This window comes from Chrysochloris asiatica, unplaced genomic scaffold, assembly GCF_000296735.1.
Source record: "Chrysochloris asiatica unplaced genomic scaffold, ChrAsi1.0 scaffold00108, whole genome shotgun sequence".
Taxonomy (NCBI): Eukaryota; Metazoa; Chordata; class Mammalia; order Afrosoricida; family Chrysochloridae; genus Chrysochloris; species Chrysochloris asiatica.
Genome location: NW_006408626.1, coordinates 3,720,755 through 3,739,799, shown reverse-complemented (window position 1 = coordinate 3,739,799; position 19,045 = coordinate 3,720,755). Strand labels below are relative to the sequence as shown.

At 38.4% G+C, this 19,045-nt stretch overlaps 1 pseudogene; it reads right to left on the bottom strand.

Annotated features, from left to right (window-relative positions):
* Positions 1-8,170: 8,170 nt before the first annotated feature.
* LOC102811913 overlaps positions 8,171-19,045 on the bottom strand; it is a 101,739-nt pseudogene continuing 90,864 nt past the window's right edge.

Here is a 19,045-nt window from a genome sequence, read left to right as displayed (position 1 = left end):
AGAAAGCCTCATCTTTCTCCCATGGAACAGCTGATAGTTTTGAACTGCTGGTCCTGAGGTTAGCAGCCCAATTTGTAACCACTATGCTACCAGATTCTTGGGTCATTCACTTAACCCATTGACCTCAATTTTCTCCTCCTTAACTAAGTGACCTTAAATTGATTAATCTATTCCTCATATGGAGCCCTGGTGTGGTACTGTGGGTTAATGTGCTGGACAGCAAAGTCAGTTTAAACAACAGGGTCGGCAGCTCAAGATCACCAGTTGCTCCTTAGAAACCCTATACAAGGTCACTATGGTTTGGAACTGACTCGACTGCACTTAACAACAACAACAACAGCTCCTGTATTTTTAAGAAAATTACTCTATGTGGAGAAAAAATTTGTCTCTTTATTCATTCCAAATTTTAGTAAGAAAATTTTCATTTATAAAAAAATGAAAAACGAGAGAACAAACAAGATGGTGGATTGGGTAGAAGTGCATTAAGGAGCTCCGTCAGCAACAAAACAGAATACTGGACCAGGTAGGCTCAGGGGATGGTCCCAGAACTCTGAATCACATATAAAGGAATATTTAGAAGGTTGGAAGGCTTACAGCTAGGGGAATTTGTAGCAGAAGCAAGAAATACATTGCTTTCTAATTCAAGATGCTCAGCTGCTCCAGGAGCCACCATCTGGGGCAAGACCAAGTGGGGTAAGGATCAGAGCAGCCACAGACACCTGGCAGAACCACAGAGATAAAGGTGTGGACACTGTTTTATTTGTTTCTGTTCCTTGGTCTCTTGCTGTCTGTGCACCTCCATTCTGGTAACTAGAGGAGGTGCCTGAGCAAGTGGACACCCCAACCCCACCCCCGGATGCACACAGATCTCCTCGAAATTTAAAGTGACAGCTTCCACTTAAAACCAAATGGTCACAGCTGGCCCTGAACTGTTTATCACTAGGAAAAAGGCCTGAACAGGGATTGTGGAACAGGACAGGCAGACTAAAAAGGAAATAGGCAAAAATTAAATCCTGAGTTACATCACAGTGACCAACAGTGGCTTCTTGAAATTTCTCAGGAAGAAGAGTGAAAACGGAAGCTCATTTCCTGATCACATATACTTGGAGGCAATCAGAAAGCATAAAAAATACCAAAATACATACCAATCTGAGTATTAATGCCACAGATAACCCCTGAAGATGCCCAAAAAACAGAAGCAGATGACCATATCTGCACATGTCCAGAAATGAGATAAAGTGACTGAGGCAAATGAGCTGAAAGTAGACCTACAATCCATACTGGAAGACTTGCAGGCTTTGGAAACACCTGAGAAGGAATTCAGAAAAAAATGATTATAAAATATATCAAAACACTTTATAATGGAGTTGAGAAAAATAAGGAAGAAGTCAGGAGAGCGCTACAAGAACAATCAAATAAGATAAATATAGCATTGGAAACAATTCAAACCCTACAGAAAGAGGTCCAAATGATTAATAATGGTATATCAGAAATGTACAATACACTGAAAGGGCAAAGGAGTATAATTGAAGAGATAGAAGCCAGAACTAGTGAGCTAGAAGATAAATCTCTCAACACTACTAAGATAGAAGAGCAAGCATAAAAAACGATAAAAAAAAATCTGAAGGCCTAAGATTCACCGTGAACTCAAGTGACAAATGCAAGAGTCAAGAACAGAATAAAATTATAAGAACAGATGATCTGGGAGGTCAGTCTATGATCAAAACAATTACAATGTGAAAGAAGGTAAACACATAGGAACAGAGATCCAGGTGGTGAGAAGGTCAGGTAGATTACAGGATAAAATAGACTTTCTTAAATGGAGGGAAGAGTTAATGGAATATAAGATAACCATAATAGTGGGGTTAGGGTGGGGGGTTTAGTTTGGGTGTTGGGGAGGGCAATACAAGAAGGGAGAAGAGGTGGAAGAACAAGATAGATAGGGTAACACTGAGATAGGTTTTCATGGCCTAAGTGAGACAAAGGTAAATAGTGATGCATGCTCAACTTTGGAACAATGTTGCTCTGGGATACAGGGATCTAGGCATAGTTTGAAGAGGGGAAATAATACTAAAATGTTTGACTGTCTTATGAATATTGGTTTCCCTTGCCTACTATTGTAAAATAGACACTTGAGTAGGATAGAAGGCAATGTTGGCAAACATGATTACAGAAAACTTTTAAACCTGTCTTCAGCCTATAACTGATTGGAATGCCTAAAAGGGTTTCTAGAACTTGCCCAGTGAAATAGGCCTCTTGCAAAGCCATTGCAGAGTATCAAACCTTAGGCGGAATCCTGAATCCCATCCAGAACCTTATAAGGTGGGATATTCCCACTAGCAAGGATAAGCAGACCAGACTGGAACAGCTAGAGCAACAGAAGATACACTATCAAAGAAAGGTCATCAGTAAAAGCCCAAAACAAAAATGTCAGCATGAATGACTACTACAACAATAAGCAAGATGTTCACTGGGAAGCCATCAAGGCAAGCAATCAAGTTCCTTCAGGACAAACCCTCCTCTAAGATTGAAACTCAAAGGGAACACATGAACAGGCATGTAAGCTTGCTGGTGACCACATTGATCTACTGGTGAGTGGAAGAGGGGGAAAGGCAGCAATGAAGAAATGGGCTGAGTTCAATCACAGTCCATTGATTCCTGTTGACCTGGAGATGAGAGAGAGAAGAGGAAGAGCTGGTTGGTCCAAAGTGTGGTGAGACCTGGGGACACTTGAGCCCATGGACAAGGACATAGCCACAGAGGGCCAGAGCTGAGAGTGAAGCATCCAGCTGATATGAATTGAGGGGAGATGCACAAGAACACCCAAACTTGCAGACAGTACCCATTTGACCTAGACTCAATAACTTGATAATCAGAACTCGACTAGAGGAAGATTAAAAAAAAAAAAAAAATTCTTTTTTTGATAAAGGAAACAAGGGTAAATTGCTACAATTAAATGAACCTGACTGTAGTTACTCTAACTATCAACAGAGAGGGAAGGAGTCTTCACATCAAGTATCAATGCTATCCCCTCTGTACATAAGGTAGATACGGACAGGCAACTTAGACATTGGCTACCTAAAATGAGGGGGAGATAAAGTCATGAAGTGACTGACTTATAATGTTTCAAGAGGGAGTTTAGTTTAACAGTGTTGGGTGGGGTGGGGGGTGGTGGGGGGAAGAATCCCCACTGAATAGTTTTCATCTTGTCTGGATGTGTCTGTTTAAAAGAGATGGGGATAAGAATCGTATGATTCAATAGTGAATAACTGTTATCATGACTAATTGTGACTGTCACAATTGTAAAGGTGGAAGTTTTGTAACAAAAACAGGGGAGTGGTTAATTTTACAGTCCAGAAACAGAGGACCCTAGGACCATTAAGGGAGAAAAGCACAAGCAGAATGTGGGACCTTATACACAGAAGCAGCTAAGCCAGAGATGGAGATAGAGATGGGGGTCATAGAAAGGGGGTGTGGCTGAATACTCTAGATTCATGGGAAGAGAGGGACTAAGAGCTGGTGGCCAGGAGGCAGACTTGCAGAATATGCCCTTTAGAGGTAAAATTATTATATATGTCTGAAAAAAAAATGAAAAATAGTATTATGTTTATCCTTATTTGCTTCATCCAGAATCAGAGTAAAAATTTTCCATATGCTTTTTGTTTTTTCTGAGCCATTTGAAAGTAGTTTGTAGACATCATGACTATTACGAAATGTTTTGGCATGGATCTCTTAAGAATAAGAACATCCTTCTATATAGTTATAATACTTTTATATGTGACTAAACAAAACTAACAATAATTACCTAATAGCTTCTTTCAGCCAAGTCATTTTCAAACATACCCATTTTTCTGAAAATTGAATACTATAGTTTCCACCCCTCTGACTTAGGATCCAATCATATTTTTAGGAGGACATATGGACATAATTCAAGACAACTTGCAATGTCATAAATTTCAAGGGCTTTCCTATGATGGATGATGGTATTTTTACATTCAGAATATGTGGACTGAGATGATACTTAATGGGACAAATAAGTGAATAAGTAACTAAGATTATGTGGTACATGATAGCTGTTTAATCTTTCCTTGATGAACAAATGAACTCAGTAATGTTTTAAGTGGATTTGTATTTTAAACAAATGTGCAACAAAAACATTTAACAAACAATAAGATGTTTCTGCTTGAGGGGCATTTTAAATTCAGCCTATGGACTCTGATAGCAGCTAACATGCTTTTGATCATTCACTATGCACCTGGTGTGAAGCTAAGCACTGAATATTAGCTCATTTAATCTTCAAGACAAGCCTCAGGTTACAATTTTAAAGATGAAGAGACAATGCAAATTAAGTATTTTGCTAAAGATTACAGAGTCTGTAAGAGAAATAATCTATATATAAATTTGAGCTCGAGGGTGTATCATATACACTAATAGTGCTGTGCAAGACAATGCTTGCAATTCCTCCTCAAGTTCCATCTAGCAGACTGGTTGGTATCTGTCTCAATCTCCTTAACTGAAGCATGATCCAACATTCTACTTAATTATTGCTCTCATCGTAAAGGAAGTTATATCTCAGTGAGGAATCCCTTTGAAATCTAAAGAATTAGTGGATAGCTTTTGTTCAGAGAGAACTTTGAGCAAGGTCATATCTGTTTCCTGAATGGACAGGGTTAGGCTAGGAAAACTGGAGTGCTTCCCAGTTCCAAGGGAGCCAAGTTCTCATCGTGTCATTTCATTATTCTCTTTGAAGTAAATTCCCAGAAAACCAGACACACCCATATTCAACTTGAGTACAAAACACATCTCAAAGCCAAGTGGGCATGATTCAGGGAGTTTGCCATCATATTGGATCACCTGTACTTTTGTTCCCTTCCATTAGTGAAGATAATTGCAGGTTTCCTGTAACTTCAGAGAATGCCGAGTAATCCAGCACAGACACTTTCCTGCACAGTAGTATGAATTGTACAATGGATACACCAGAAAGAAGGAAGAGATCACTTTACTAAACATCTGATCCCAGTAGAGATGCAGAGTTTATTTTGGTCTGTTCTCTCAACCTGCCAGTATAGATTATCCCTTATTTTCATGCTTTCATTTCCCATGAAGTACATGTTTCAGTTATAGATTCCATAAATGAGTGGTTTGCTAATTTAAAATAGACATAGCTATATTCTTACAGAAAAAAATTTGTCCTATGGATTTGTGTAGATGAATTAAAAAACATTCTGACCAGAAGTTGACCTCCTTTGTGGGCTTAAACTTCAAATCTACTAACATGTTTCCTTAAACATGAATGAACTAAACTAAATGTCAACAAAAAGTCTAAATTAATCACAAATGCAGGAATACTTATGAAAGAGACATGCATTTATGGATAAAAACACTATAGATTAGATCTGTATTTCTGGATGCTTTATAAAGTCACCTAATGGAAAAGAAACCATGTAAGATTTGTCTACAAAGTAATGAAATGTGAAATCGGTAGCACAATTTTCTAGTCACCACATCTGTTAAGTGCCCTAAATGCCTCTAAACTGAATATTAAACAGAAGCAGCCATTTCCTTTCCTGTCTAGTCAAGGTGTCAGCATTTCTGTAAAGTCTCTCAATTTGCAAGCACATAGTAAAATGCCATCCACTGTAACTTGCAGTGTACCTTTTCCTCTCCCACTGCCTCTTTTGGGTGTGGCTTACATTGCTTTGTAGCCCTGCTGGCAATCTAGAGTACTAGCTCGCCATTACCACTTATGAAATTATATCCTCTCCTTCCCCAAATACCAAGATGTTCTGGCAGGTCTAATCAGTCCATTTTATTCTGCCCTTTTCAATAACCTGTTGTTGTGTGATGTGGGTGATTTGCTGGTAAAGGAAATTTAAAACACAACAACAAGAAGAAGATAAAAATGCCACCAGCTTTTGAGATGCCTCACTTTTTTGGAGAAAATAGCAATTTATGTCAGTGTTTTCCCTAGTGTTTTCCAAAGTGGTTTTCTTTATTCTGGAGGCCCTTTGAGTGAGGTCATTTATATGTTTTCAACACATTTGATATTTATTAAAATACAAAACAAAGGATGCTATCCAAATACTTAGTATTCCTCTTGGCACAGAACCTCCTTTCAGGCTACTAGATTGCCATTTCTGTCATCACACATACCATTATGTAATGTCTATGCCCCCAAAACACTTGCTTGGTTTCTAGGTTGCCACACCCTACTCCTTTTTCTTTGACCACATTGGTTCTTCTTTTCCAACCTCCTCATTGGGTTCCTCCTTCTCTACATACCATCCAAGTGTCTAGGTAGCTTAAGAATTCAAATCTCAATCTCCTCTATGTTTTTTTCATTCTTATAGAGGGGTCTCCAGTGCTATGGATTTTTATAACTTGTTTCAGAATATAGCATTTAAAAACAAACAAATAACCTGGAAAATTGGATTCATATAATCTGTTATTAACCTGAATCTATAGGGTTTCCAAAAAGCAACTGGTGTGTTTGAATTGCTGATTATTGATGGTTAGCAATCCGATACTTATCCTACAGCGCCACACCAGGAGCCCTCCCATAGTTATATAACCATTAAATATCAGAACTAAGATTCAAAGTTAGATGGATCTCACCCCACAAATTGTGGGTGCCAGAAATCCTGCCCCCCCCCCCAAAGGCATATCTAGTCTTCAGATTGTTTAATTCTAGGAGTATGTAGGGGCTGAGACTGTAGCCAATGTTCCTGGAAGTTAGTTCCTCGTTGGCTATATGGGCATCAGGTTGAGGCCTTACACTGTTCACTATGCCTGTGGTCAGTCTTCATGCCTGGACATTGGATCACTGTTTTCTTTTTTGGTCTCTGGAATTAGAGCTTAGTCCACAACTCTAGCCCTGGAAACTTAGTACCCTGATATTTTGACTAGTTCTTGACAATGATATTCTTTGAAGACAGTTACTGATTCCAATATCATCATACCAAAAGACTTCATACCGACATCATTAGCCATTCTAGAGATGCTTTCACCAACTCTGCACTGCTCTATTAAGGAATATGTACCAACCCATTGTGCATAGTACTCCCTTCTTTTTGCTGGGTGCTATCCAGTTGACTCCCAACCCATAGCAACTATCTCATAAGGTTTCATGAGCTGAATGTGCCAGACTGCAAAGCCATTTGAACTGCAAGGTTGGCAGTTCAAGCTCACCAACTGCTCCTTAGAAACCCTATACAGGGTTGCTATGGGTAGAAACCAACTCAACAGCACTTAACAACAACAACGTTTTTAGAGGCAGATCACCAAGTTTTTCTTCTGCTGAACTTCTGGTGAGTTCAAGCCACCAACCTTTCCATTAGAAACCGGGCACTAACCATTTGTGCTGCCAGGCCTCCTTTAGGACTCTCTACAATGGAGTCCTCGTGTGGTGCTGTGGGCGAATGCAGCAGACTGCAAAGTCCTTTCAACTGCAAGGTCGGTGGTTCAAGCTTACCAGCTGCTCCTTGGAAGACCTATACAAGGTCACTATGGGTTGGAATTGACTCGACAGTACTTAACAACAACAACACATTGGGGATACCCTTGACATTAAGACTGATGTTTGGGGAAATCAAAATTAGTCAAGGATCTGGTCCTAGTTGCCATTTACAGATGAACATGTTTTATTAAATGGTCCAGTTCCATTCCTTTCAAGGAATCCTGATGTGGTATTCTGAGATAAGCATTGGATTACATAGTAGGAAAAGCAAGGATAAGCAAGGTCAGCAGTTCAGACACACTTTAGAAATGCCATACAAGGTTGCTATAAGTGGGAACCGATTCAATGACACTTATCAAAAACAACAACAATTACTTTCAATGACTCAGACCAACAATGATAGGAACCTGGAACATAAAAGGATTTTGTAATCATGTTAAAGGTAAATTTAGATTTCTGGAAAGATAGACTTCAAATAGTGTTTATTCTATTTGGATGTCATATCAGGAAATTGAGTTAGGAAGAAAACTGCTTCCTTCCATTGCCTGACTAAATAGAAAGGAACAAAAGGATATCCTGATATGGAACTATTCCTATTATAGAGGGCATAGAATCTTGAGTTGAAAATGAAACAAGACTTTTTCCATTTTCCATGTCCCTTACCTAACTACCCTTTAGCAGAGTTTATTGTAGTGATTGCTTAATGGACAATCTTTACTGTGATAGTATGATCCCTGGGAGGGCCACCAGATTTCTCTGCTCACTAATGTATCCAGTATCCAAACTCAGCTGCTTTTGGCCACTAGAAACAAAGAATGAATGAATAAACTATATTGAAGATAAAATAGTTCCTGACCTGTTTTCTCAAATATTGGATGAGATATGCTTAAGTCTTGTTAAAGCCATCTACACAATATTTATAGTTTATAATAAATCATAGAACTGTGTTCTTCCTATGTACATTGCACTTTTCAGATGACTATACTATTTCTTACTAAAAACCTTAAAGCTCAGAAATAGTTATATTTGAGATCCATGTCAGCTATAAATGGTAATTATGTCAGTGGAAAAAAAGAAGACTTTAAATGAAATGGAATCACAGTGACTGCAGCCAGAGGCTCAAACAATTGTGTGGATGGTACAGGACCAGGCAGTGTTTGTTTTGTTGTGTATGGGGTCTGTGAGCTGGAACCAAATCAATGGCACCTAACTGCAACAACATGCCAAAAGAATGAATGCATTTAATACAATGCTGGCTAAAAGCCTTCAACAAACTCCCTTTCCATCTTCCCTCATCCTTCTCTCTATCCATGTGAGGAGAAAGCTAGCCACCATTGTGCAAAATTCTACTATGATATCCCTCCTAGAATTACCTTCCTTTGGTACATTTGAACATAACAGTTCTAATGTAACAGCAAGAATTCTCCTCATCCTGTTTATTTCTCTGAAGCTGTAATAAGCAATCCAGTGTGACATTGCCTGTGGTGCGGTTGCCAGGCAGCAGAAAGAGATCTGTAGCAGGAGGGGGAGAAGCGGGGGAAGCTGGGGAGAAGAGAAGTAAGCAGGAGAGAAGGCTGGGAGGAAGACTGAGCAAGCTGGGGGCTGGGTTCTGAAACTGCTGAGCCAGAATCCCATTTCCTTGTCATCCTTCATGTTCCCGGCATATAATGAGCCAATAAGCTGAACCTTAGAGGGGAAATAAAGATGGAAAAGAAACAGTTGAATGTTGTCATTAAATAGAATGTCAGAAATGTTTCTTAGTTTGTGAAGAAAGGGATTCAGATCAGTGTTGTTGTTTTTCCTTCTGAACTCTGTTTCCTGGTAAATGCAGCTCTACAAATATCATACAAGGGCCAGCTTCACAGTGGGCCTGCTTAGCTCTACAGCAACAAACAATTAGCACATAATGTCTTCCAGAGCTGTGCGTAGGGAATCCACACAGTTCTACCTAGAAAGCTCCCAATACCTACCAAATCCCATGATATGCAAAAGCAACACACTGGGAAAGGGATGGAACCCCTCAGGGAATATGCTCTATTGGGAGAAACTTCTGGGCCTGAGAGCCAAGAGGTCATTCAAGGTGTTTTAAGAAGCTGGCCTTCTGCAGTGTGAGGCTTTCTTTATTTAGTTTGGGAAACTTGGAGCCTCAGCTAAATCTCATCTCTTGGCTTTACAAGAATCTTTTGCTAATGAGATTAAAATGATTGGACTGGAAACTGAGCAGAAGGGGTGGGGGCAGATGACACACAGGTCCTTCCATGCTGGCCTGCATGTCCCCTAGCACAATGCTTCTTGCCTTTTGCCAGCCTCCCAAGCTGTCTGTAGATGAGGTTGGACACTCTCCAGTGGTAACAGACAATGATTTTTATTTAGATGTTTGATTATTCTTGTTAATCAAATAGAACAAGAACAGAAGGTTTGTTCAAAACAAACAATGTATTTACAGATAGCTTTGTCTCGTAGATGCACATTTAAGGCTCTGAAGTTGCTAGTTATTCTTCCCAGAAGATGCAAACACACCATCTGGAAGAGAAAATGGAACAAGGATGTTAAGCTGGCAAAGTGATCTAAAAGAACTTGGAATGAATGCAATGATGACCACCTTTTGTTCACCTTGGCAATGGGGGTTGGGGAGTGGTTTGAAGTAAAATGTAAAATTAGTACATATAATCAATTCCCTGGAAACTGTGGAAAGTAACAGATGAAGGTCCCTCCTCACCCCACTCCTCACTACATATTCAGGCTTACTTCTTCCTTCTCAGTCTCAAGAAGATGATGGATGAATCAATCAAGGACAATCCTTTTATTTTTCTTTACACATTCAGAGTGGAAGATATGTCAGAAGAACAATGCTTTCTAACATATATAGAATAAGGTGGGGGGGGATCAAAATTTAAATAGACTTAACCTAAAGTCCACTATCATCATGTCCGTTCTGACTCATAGTGACCCTGTATAGAGTTTGTGAGATTATAAATCTTTCCAGGAGCAGACCACCTCATCTTTGTTCCACAGAGCTGAGATTTGAACAACTGACCTTGCAGTTAGCAGCCTAACCCACAACATCCCCAGTGCTTCTTATGGAGTTAATCACAGAGATGAAATGTATGAAAAGAAACAAGCAATCACATCCATCAAGATCTGAGACTAGATGCAGGGACAAACTCTCTCGGCTATGCTTTCAGAAGGCTAACACTTTTTTCTCAGGAGCTGCAAAATATTTACAGACACTTGACAGTTCTCTAGGTAGCACAGTTGGAATATGGGCACTCAAGCTCCCTGGAATGTCCTGTGATTGAGGTTTTGTCTATACTGCACAGCAGGAGAAACTAATCAGTGAAGCTGCTGACTCGCCTGACCACACTGGTTAAAGATGGTCTCTCCACAGAGCCTCACTGGAAACTTGTGATGTAATATCACACGATTTCATAAGAAATTGTACTCTTAATCAAAACTAAAAGGAAAAACACTCTAGAGTCTCTCTCAGAGTTGTGCCAAGTTGGAAATTTCTACCAAAGTCTTCAATCATTCTTTGCTTTTTACTCTTTGTGGACGCATCTCTTTAAATTTAGTTTGTATTGTATCAAAGTTATATAAGAGTTGCAAAGAGTTAATGAAATTTTCTGGAATGATAGCAACAGAGGATTAAAAATCCTATATTCTAATGAGAAAGGATGCACTATCTATGAAAAATTTGTTAAGAGATGATCAAACCCCAATAGCATGACCTTTATGCCACCAACTACCTCTAGTGTAGACTCAGGGTTTGGTCAGATCAACAAAAAGCCATTTTTGCGATAGACCTGACAGCCTAATTGAAGACTTTTCTCGTATTGTCCCTCCATTCTCCCATTGGTCTGTGCTGCATAGCTTAGGGCTATGTCACATGGGAATGGGACATGATGAGTGAATTCTTGGGTAAAACTGACCTATGTCTCCTCGAATTTGGGGATTCATGCCTTTGAAGTATGGCAATGTTTGCTATCATACTTGTTTTTCTCTAAAATGAAACAAAGCATCGTCTTGGGCTAGGAAGGAGGTAGCACAAAAAAATGGAAATAGGTAAATTACTAACTTCCTATTATTAAAAGCAGGTTCTTATTCAATTTGAAATTCAAAGTAGAGTATGTTTGGTGGGTTATTCAGTCAAAGTATGCTAGAATATTCTGTTTTCCTTATGTTGGTTATGCTTATGAAAGGGCTAAGGAATGAAAAAGAAGCCCAAACACATAACTCATTATAAACATACCTGTGCATGACACTTATAATGTACACATAATAGCCAGCACATCTTTCCTCTAAAGGTTTAGATTGTAGAAGAGGTGCTGAAGCAATTTACAATGGAGCTGTGTTTTTATTTGCAGAATAAATAGGAAAGAACTTTTGATCCAAAAGCTTTCCAATATGAGAAGCATGACATAATTTTCAGGGTAGGAAAGATAAAGAAAAATAGAATCTGCATCTTCCTTTAAAGAATCCAGCCCTAGCTGCCAAGCAAGGCAGAATCACAGAACAAATAGATTCCTGCGAGAGGATAAACACCTTTCCAATCCTGGGAGCTTTGTCATTTTTCAACACCAACACATTTTTCATAGCTTGCTTCTGTGATCTTCAAGTGGATAAATGGATATGGTCAGAAGCAAGGTAATGCCCATCCAGTTCCTTTTTTAAGGACAACAGATATCCTCAAAGAGAAGTGGTATAAAGCAATGGTAAAGGATGAAATAAATGTACAGTTTGAAAAGAAATGGGTTCAGAAACCAATTAAAATAAAGCATGGCTTTCAAAGAATCCTTTAATCATTCACATGTCACACTACTGAAAAAATAAAGTTTCCTTTCAGTCATTCCTGTCTAAATGCTTTATTTTTGTTTCCAGAAATAACAGGTTTAATTAAATGTGTGAGATACACTCAAGTGATCCACACTAATGCACAAGGGGATTTTGGAGTCACTTAGAAGATTTTAAGGAGGATTTTGATTTGCCAGAGTCAGATACTAATAGAGAAAGCGAGTTTTCGGGGAAAGAGTGTGAGCACTGTGTTTGACTCTGTTACTGATGTCAAAGTAAGCTTCTGTATTATTGGGATAGAATTGCTTTGAAAGTAGCAAACATTAAGTAAACTGGAGGGAGACTAAGCTTTATTAAACTCTGTATGTGCATGGTCCTTTTACATACATTATTTCATTTAAATCTTAAAACAACATAAAGGATATGGATATTTTTGCCGCCATATTTAAGATACCTTAGCCAATACTTAGAAAAAGCCAAGAATAGTAAGGCATTGCTGTTAAGTACCATGGAGTCAGTTCCGACTCATAGTGACCCTACACAGGGTTTCCAAGGCTATAAATCTTTATGGGAGCAGACTGCCTCATCTTTCTCCCGAGAAACCGCTGGAAGGAGCTCTGGTAGCGTAGTGGTTACTAATCGGGCTGTGAACCTTAAGGCCAGCAGTTCGAAACTACCAGCTGCTCTGTGGGAGAAAGATGAGGCTTTCTACTCCGGTAAAGATTTACAGCCTCGGAAACCCTGTACAGGGTCGTTATGAGTCGGAACCGACTCCATGGCACATAGCCACCACCAATAAGGCATTAAAATCTTATACTAGACTGCAAGGTTGGTTTGAACTGAAAAGTCAGTGGTTCAAGCTCACCATCTGGTACTCAGAAACGTTATGTAGGGTTTACAAAACCGACTCATTGGCAATTAATAACAACAAAAAAATCAAGGGAAGGAGTCTTGGGTGACACATAAGTACTTGACTACTAGTGAACAGGTTGGTAATTTGAGCTCACCCAGAGTCACTTCAAAAGACCTAGCAATCTGCTTCTGAAAAGTTACAGCCTTGAAAATCCTATGAAGCAGTTCTACTCTGAATACCCTGGGTCACCTTGGGGTTCCCATCAGTCAGAATTGTTGGGACAGCAACAAACCCAGGCCAGAACCTGGGCCTTTATTATTATAGTGAGTGTCTCTCCTTGTTAATGAAAATTTATTATTAGAAAGATCTGTCCTCGATCAAGCTGTTTGATAACACATTTTAAATGTTCTACCTTTTTTAATGCAAAGCAATAGTATTTTTTAACAGACCAGTTAGAGCACATTTGTATGTTTACGATACAATGCAACTTCAAAATTCAACCAGAACAGACACAAAATGTTGACAGCATGATTCAATGAACTGCATACAAATGCTTGTTTCAGGAATATATGATGTCATTGTAAGAATTATTTTCATGTGAGAGAACACAAGAAAAAAATAAGAGAGAGATAAAAGAACTACAAAATGAATCAAAGCAACTTGAGTTAGTTCATTGGCTCAAAAAATAGTTGCTATTTATCTGTGGTTTGAAATTTGAATGTGAACTAAATAAAAGTATTAAAATAAATTTTAAAAGGTAAAAGTACATTATACATTTTACAGCTGGTACTCTTTTTCTATAAACTACACTTAAAGAAAGAAAATGGATGCATCTTAGTGCACAGGGGAAACAGTTGTATTTTAGCTGCTGTGCAAAATACTAGCACCCTGGGTTTATGACTTTGGATTTTAAGTGAGATACAGGGTTTTCAAAATCCTGACATTACCATTAAGTAACCACAGGAGAATTTGCAAATAAGTTCACCTGGCTTGACTTCAGTTTCCCTGGATGTTATATGTAAACTCACTTTGACATATATCAGCATTTATGAGCATCTCATAAATACATACAAATATATGTTGATGAGATTTATACAAATTAAGGAGTTGTGTTACATTTTTTTCTAAGGTTCCATAATGTTTTAACTTTTCATTAACAGGAATCTGTTGAACATTTCCAAGAACTAGATTTCTTCCAGAGGAAGTTATTTGAAAACAAAGTACAAAGATAACTGGGTTTTTCTCAGAATTTTCTGCCAAGGACACAAAGCTTGTCAAACTCTTTGAGCTAAAAAATTGTGATTAGAAGTAGGATATTAAATGTGAAGAGAAAGGATAGATTTACAAATAAACTAAAGCTTTTATGTAAGTCTTCCCATTTATAAAGTTCCAGGAAAAATAATTTAGTGTTATGTCGTAGAAAGCGTGGTAGGCCACAGTCAACAGACAAATGATATTTATTCCTGGTTCTCACACTTAATAGTTCAGTGTCTTTGGCTGTCATTTTCTCTCTCTGGCTCTTGGTTTCCTCAGCTGTAAAATGAATCGCAGCATTGTACCTTAGAGGTAATATGAGGATTGAGTCAAAATGGCAAAGAGTCAGCCAAGAATAATCGGGCATTTGAAGAAAATCCACATCATGAAATAAAAGCACCACATTCAATCTAATAGACTAAATGACACCCAAGAAAGCACAGTTAATTGAGCAAACCAAAGAACATTTTTCCAATAATTAATATTTATCCATAAAATAAAGATAATCCAGTGTGGAAAATAACTAGTTTTGTTTTATGTTTTTTAGTGAAAAGTAGTTTTCTAAAACTTTCCATAGTCTAAGTTTACTTTTACAAAAAACAGAGTGCATCAGAATACTTACACTGTAAGAAGCTGGTTAAAAGGAAATATAATATGAGAGAGCAAAAATAAATTTAAATATAATGCAATTGCTATAAAAAAGGGAGTAGGTCTGAATACACTGATGTGAAAGATTATGTCTAAAATATCTTTTTACTTTAAAAATCAACTTGTCAAACAACAAATAGTTGTATTGTGTTATACTTGTAAAATAAATACAAGGTAAAGTCAAAAAGCATGCATTTTTTCCCAAACAAAACATGTTTAAACGTGTCTCTGCAATAAGCTGATGGCTCCAGGCAAATTCTCTCAGTCATACACTTGTAAGTGTATGTCTCCTTTGTTGTTGTTGTTGTTATGTGCCAATGACTCAGTTTCAACCCATAGAGACCCTGTATAGGGTTTCCAAGGAGCAGCTGGTGGGTTTGAACCACCAATCTTGTGGTTCAAACTGACCTTATAGTCCAACATATTATCATGCAATACTACACCAGGACTCCTGGTTTCCTTAGGGTGTATTTAAAAAAATAGAATACTTATGTGCAATGGAAAAACAATTTTTGATGTCACAGGGATTATCAAATTTTTAGTAACACTTAAGTGGACATCTTGTCAAGTCATTCCCATCTAGTTGATGGGGAGGTTGTCCCACATAAAATAACAGTTTTTACATGGATCAAGCATTGTAAAGAAGGTTTTGAATGCCTCAAAAATGAATTAAAAGTATAGACATCAGATCAGAAGATTATGGTGACTATTTGGGGGCACTTTACAAAAAACAAGAAACAAAAAAACACAACAACCAAAGGTATAATTGTAAAATAGTTTCTTGAAGGACACAGAATGTTCACAGGGGCTTATTCTGAAGAATTTATAAGAAAATTGAAAACTGCATTGGTGGGAAAAGGGCCAGAAACTTTGCACTGAGATTTTTATTATTATTTTTTTTGGGGGAGTGGTCATCACAGCAATGCACCTGCTTATTCTTCCAGGGTAGTAAGGGTTATCTTAGGAGAATTTCATCGGAAAACCTTACCCTATCCTGGTGTGGCACTGCTTCAATTCACCAGCCACTGCTCAGAAACCCTATACAGGGCCACTGTAAATTAGAAACAACTCAAGGGCACTTAACAACAACAAATCCACCCTACAGTCCTTATCTTTCCCTTTCAGACTTCTTTTCTGTTCTTGAAACTCAATGAACATTAAAAAAAAAAAAAAAAAAAACAATGAAAAAAAAAACAAAACACATGATTTTAATCCATTGAGGATGCCAAAGCTGCTATTTGGACATCATGTAATCAAGAGTGCAGAATTCCTTGGGAAAGACATAGAGAGATGAAACACCACTGTCAGAAGTGTATGGACCTAGAGGGTGGATATGCCAAGAATTAGTAGCTTCACATTTTGATACTTTTGTTTAATAAAGGTTTCTATGTTTTTGTAGCCATGCTTTTGAGTTACCTTCATGTATCAATTATGTATGTATGTATATTATATATGGAAGTGCTTGAAAGTATATAGAAATTGTAGAAACTAGTACATTCTGGGAAAGCTATTAGCACTGGATGTTTGGGCATGGGAAGTGATATAAAAAGAATTTCCATATTTAATATATAAGGGTGCTAGAAAAAGTTTGTTGAGAAATGCCATTTTCTTTCAATTCCATGTTCCATGCACTTATTGAAGCCCTCTCATATATGTTTGTGTATGTAGGTGCATATGTGTATACTAGAGAGCTTCCAAAGCTTCCTGGAAAAATGGAATTAAGACAGAATGGAAGTTTTCCACAAACGTGTTGAATCCCCATCATGTACACAGACCCAGTTGTCAGAACAGAACAAGGGACCGATGAATGGTATAAAATTGGGAAAAGTGTGTGTCAGGGCTGTATTATTTCACCATTCTTATTCAACCTGTCAGTATGCTGAGCAAATAATCCAAGAAGCTGGATTATATGAAGAAGAATGTGGCATCAGGATTGAAGGATGACTCATTAACAACCTGCAATATGTAGATGATACAGCCTTACTTACTGAAAATGAAGAGGACTTAAAATGTTGAAGATCAAAGACTACAGCCTTCAGTATGGTTTGCACCTCAGTGTAGACAACAAAAATTCTCATCATTGAACCAATAAATTGTTGTTGTTGTTGTTATTAAGTGCTGTTGAGTGGATTCTGATTCATAGCAACCCTGTCTAAGGTTTCCAAGGAGCAACTGGTGAGTTTGAACTGCTGACCTTGCAGTTGAATTGACTTTGAAGTCCAGCATATTAACCCACAGTACCACACCAGGACCAATAAATAGCATCATGATAAATGGAAAAAAGATTGAAGTTGTCAAAAATTTCATTTTGCTTGGATCCACTATCAACACTTATGGAAGCAGCAGTCAAGAAATCAAGTGATGTGTTGCATTAGGCAAATCTACTCCACATGTCCTCTTTAAAGTATTCAAGAGCAAAAATATTAGTTTGAGGACTGAGGTAAGCCTAACCCAAGACATGATATTTTCAATAGTGTTATATGCATGTGAGTGACCACAAATAAGGAAAACTATAGAAGAATTGATGCATTTGAGTTATTATGCTGAAGAAGAATATTAAAGCCACCATGAACTTCCAGAAGAACAAACAAATCTGTGTTGGAAGAAGTGCAGTTAGACTGCTCCTTACAAACCAAGGTGGTAAGCTATTTTTCTCATACTTTGGACATATTTTCAGAATGAACCAGTCCCTGGAGAATGACATCATGCTTGGTAAAGTGGAGGGTTACTGAAAAAGAGGAAGAGCACCAATGAGACGGATTTGCATAGTGGCAGCAGTGATGAGTTCAAATATAACAAGACTGAGCAGTGTTTCAATCTGTTATGCACAGAGTCGCTATGAGTCGGAAGTGTCTACACGGCACTGAACAAAAACATATATATTTGTTGTTATTCGGTGCCTTTGGGTCAGTTTTGACTCATAACCATGTATAGGTTCTTTGAGGCTGTAAATCTTTGTGCGAGCAGAAAACTGGTGCACTTTGATCTTATAGTTCACAGTTTATTGCTTATCCGTTAGTGCCACTGTGCTCCCTATACATATATATATTCCAGTGCTTATCGTACAGTGCTGCAACATGACTCCATATCATAAAGTAATGGGTATAGTAATGTGTGTATAAATATACATATATATGATGGTGTGGCGCTGTAGAAGCAGCACTGGACTTGAACCACAGGCCTGCAATTCAAACCAACCAGAATCCCTATCCAGAGATTGTATAGATTGCTGTGAGTGGGAACCAACTTGACGTCACTTGTTGTTGTTGTTGTTAAGTGCCGTCGAGGCGGTTCTGACCCATAGCGACCCTGTACAGGGTTTTCGAGGCTGTAAATCTTTACGAGAGCAGAACGCCTCATCTTTCTCCTGCGAAGCAGCTGGTAGTTTCGAACTGCTGGCCTTAATGTTCGCAGCCCGATTCGTAACCACTACGCTACCAGAGTATTATAGAAGTAGATGGTCAGGTCTTGTCCCCACTGAGTTGCTTGGTGAGTCCTAACCGCTGTTTCAGTTAGTAACCGAGCACTTTATCATTGTACCACCAGGACTCATTTATTGTTAAGTACCATCGAGTTGATTCCGACTCTTAGTGAACCTGTATAGGGTTTCCACGGAGTGGCTGGTGAGCTTGAACCACTGACCTTGCAGTTCAAACCAACTTTTCAGCCCAGCGCATTAGCCCATAGTGCCATACCAGGACTCCAGGACTCCTTTACAAACATGAAATTAGAAAACTTAACAACAATGATATTACATATATATGGTTATTGGTAAGTGCTGTGAGTTGGTTCTGACACATAGAGACCCTGAATAGGGTTTCTGAGGCACAACTGGTGGGTTTGAACTGCAACTTTGTGGTTCACAGTCCAGTGCTGACCCTACAGCACCATGCCAGGAGTTCTGTATGTTGTATGGTATGCTACGATTGTTTGTAAATGATATATGTAATGCATGCATGCATTCTCACTGAATAAAATTCCACAATGTCAGAGCTGGAAAGCTGCTCTTCTGGTGAACGATGAGTCTTTTTGCTCCCTTAAAA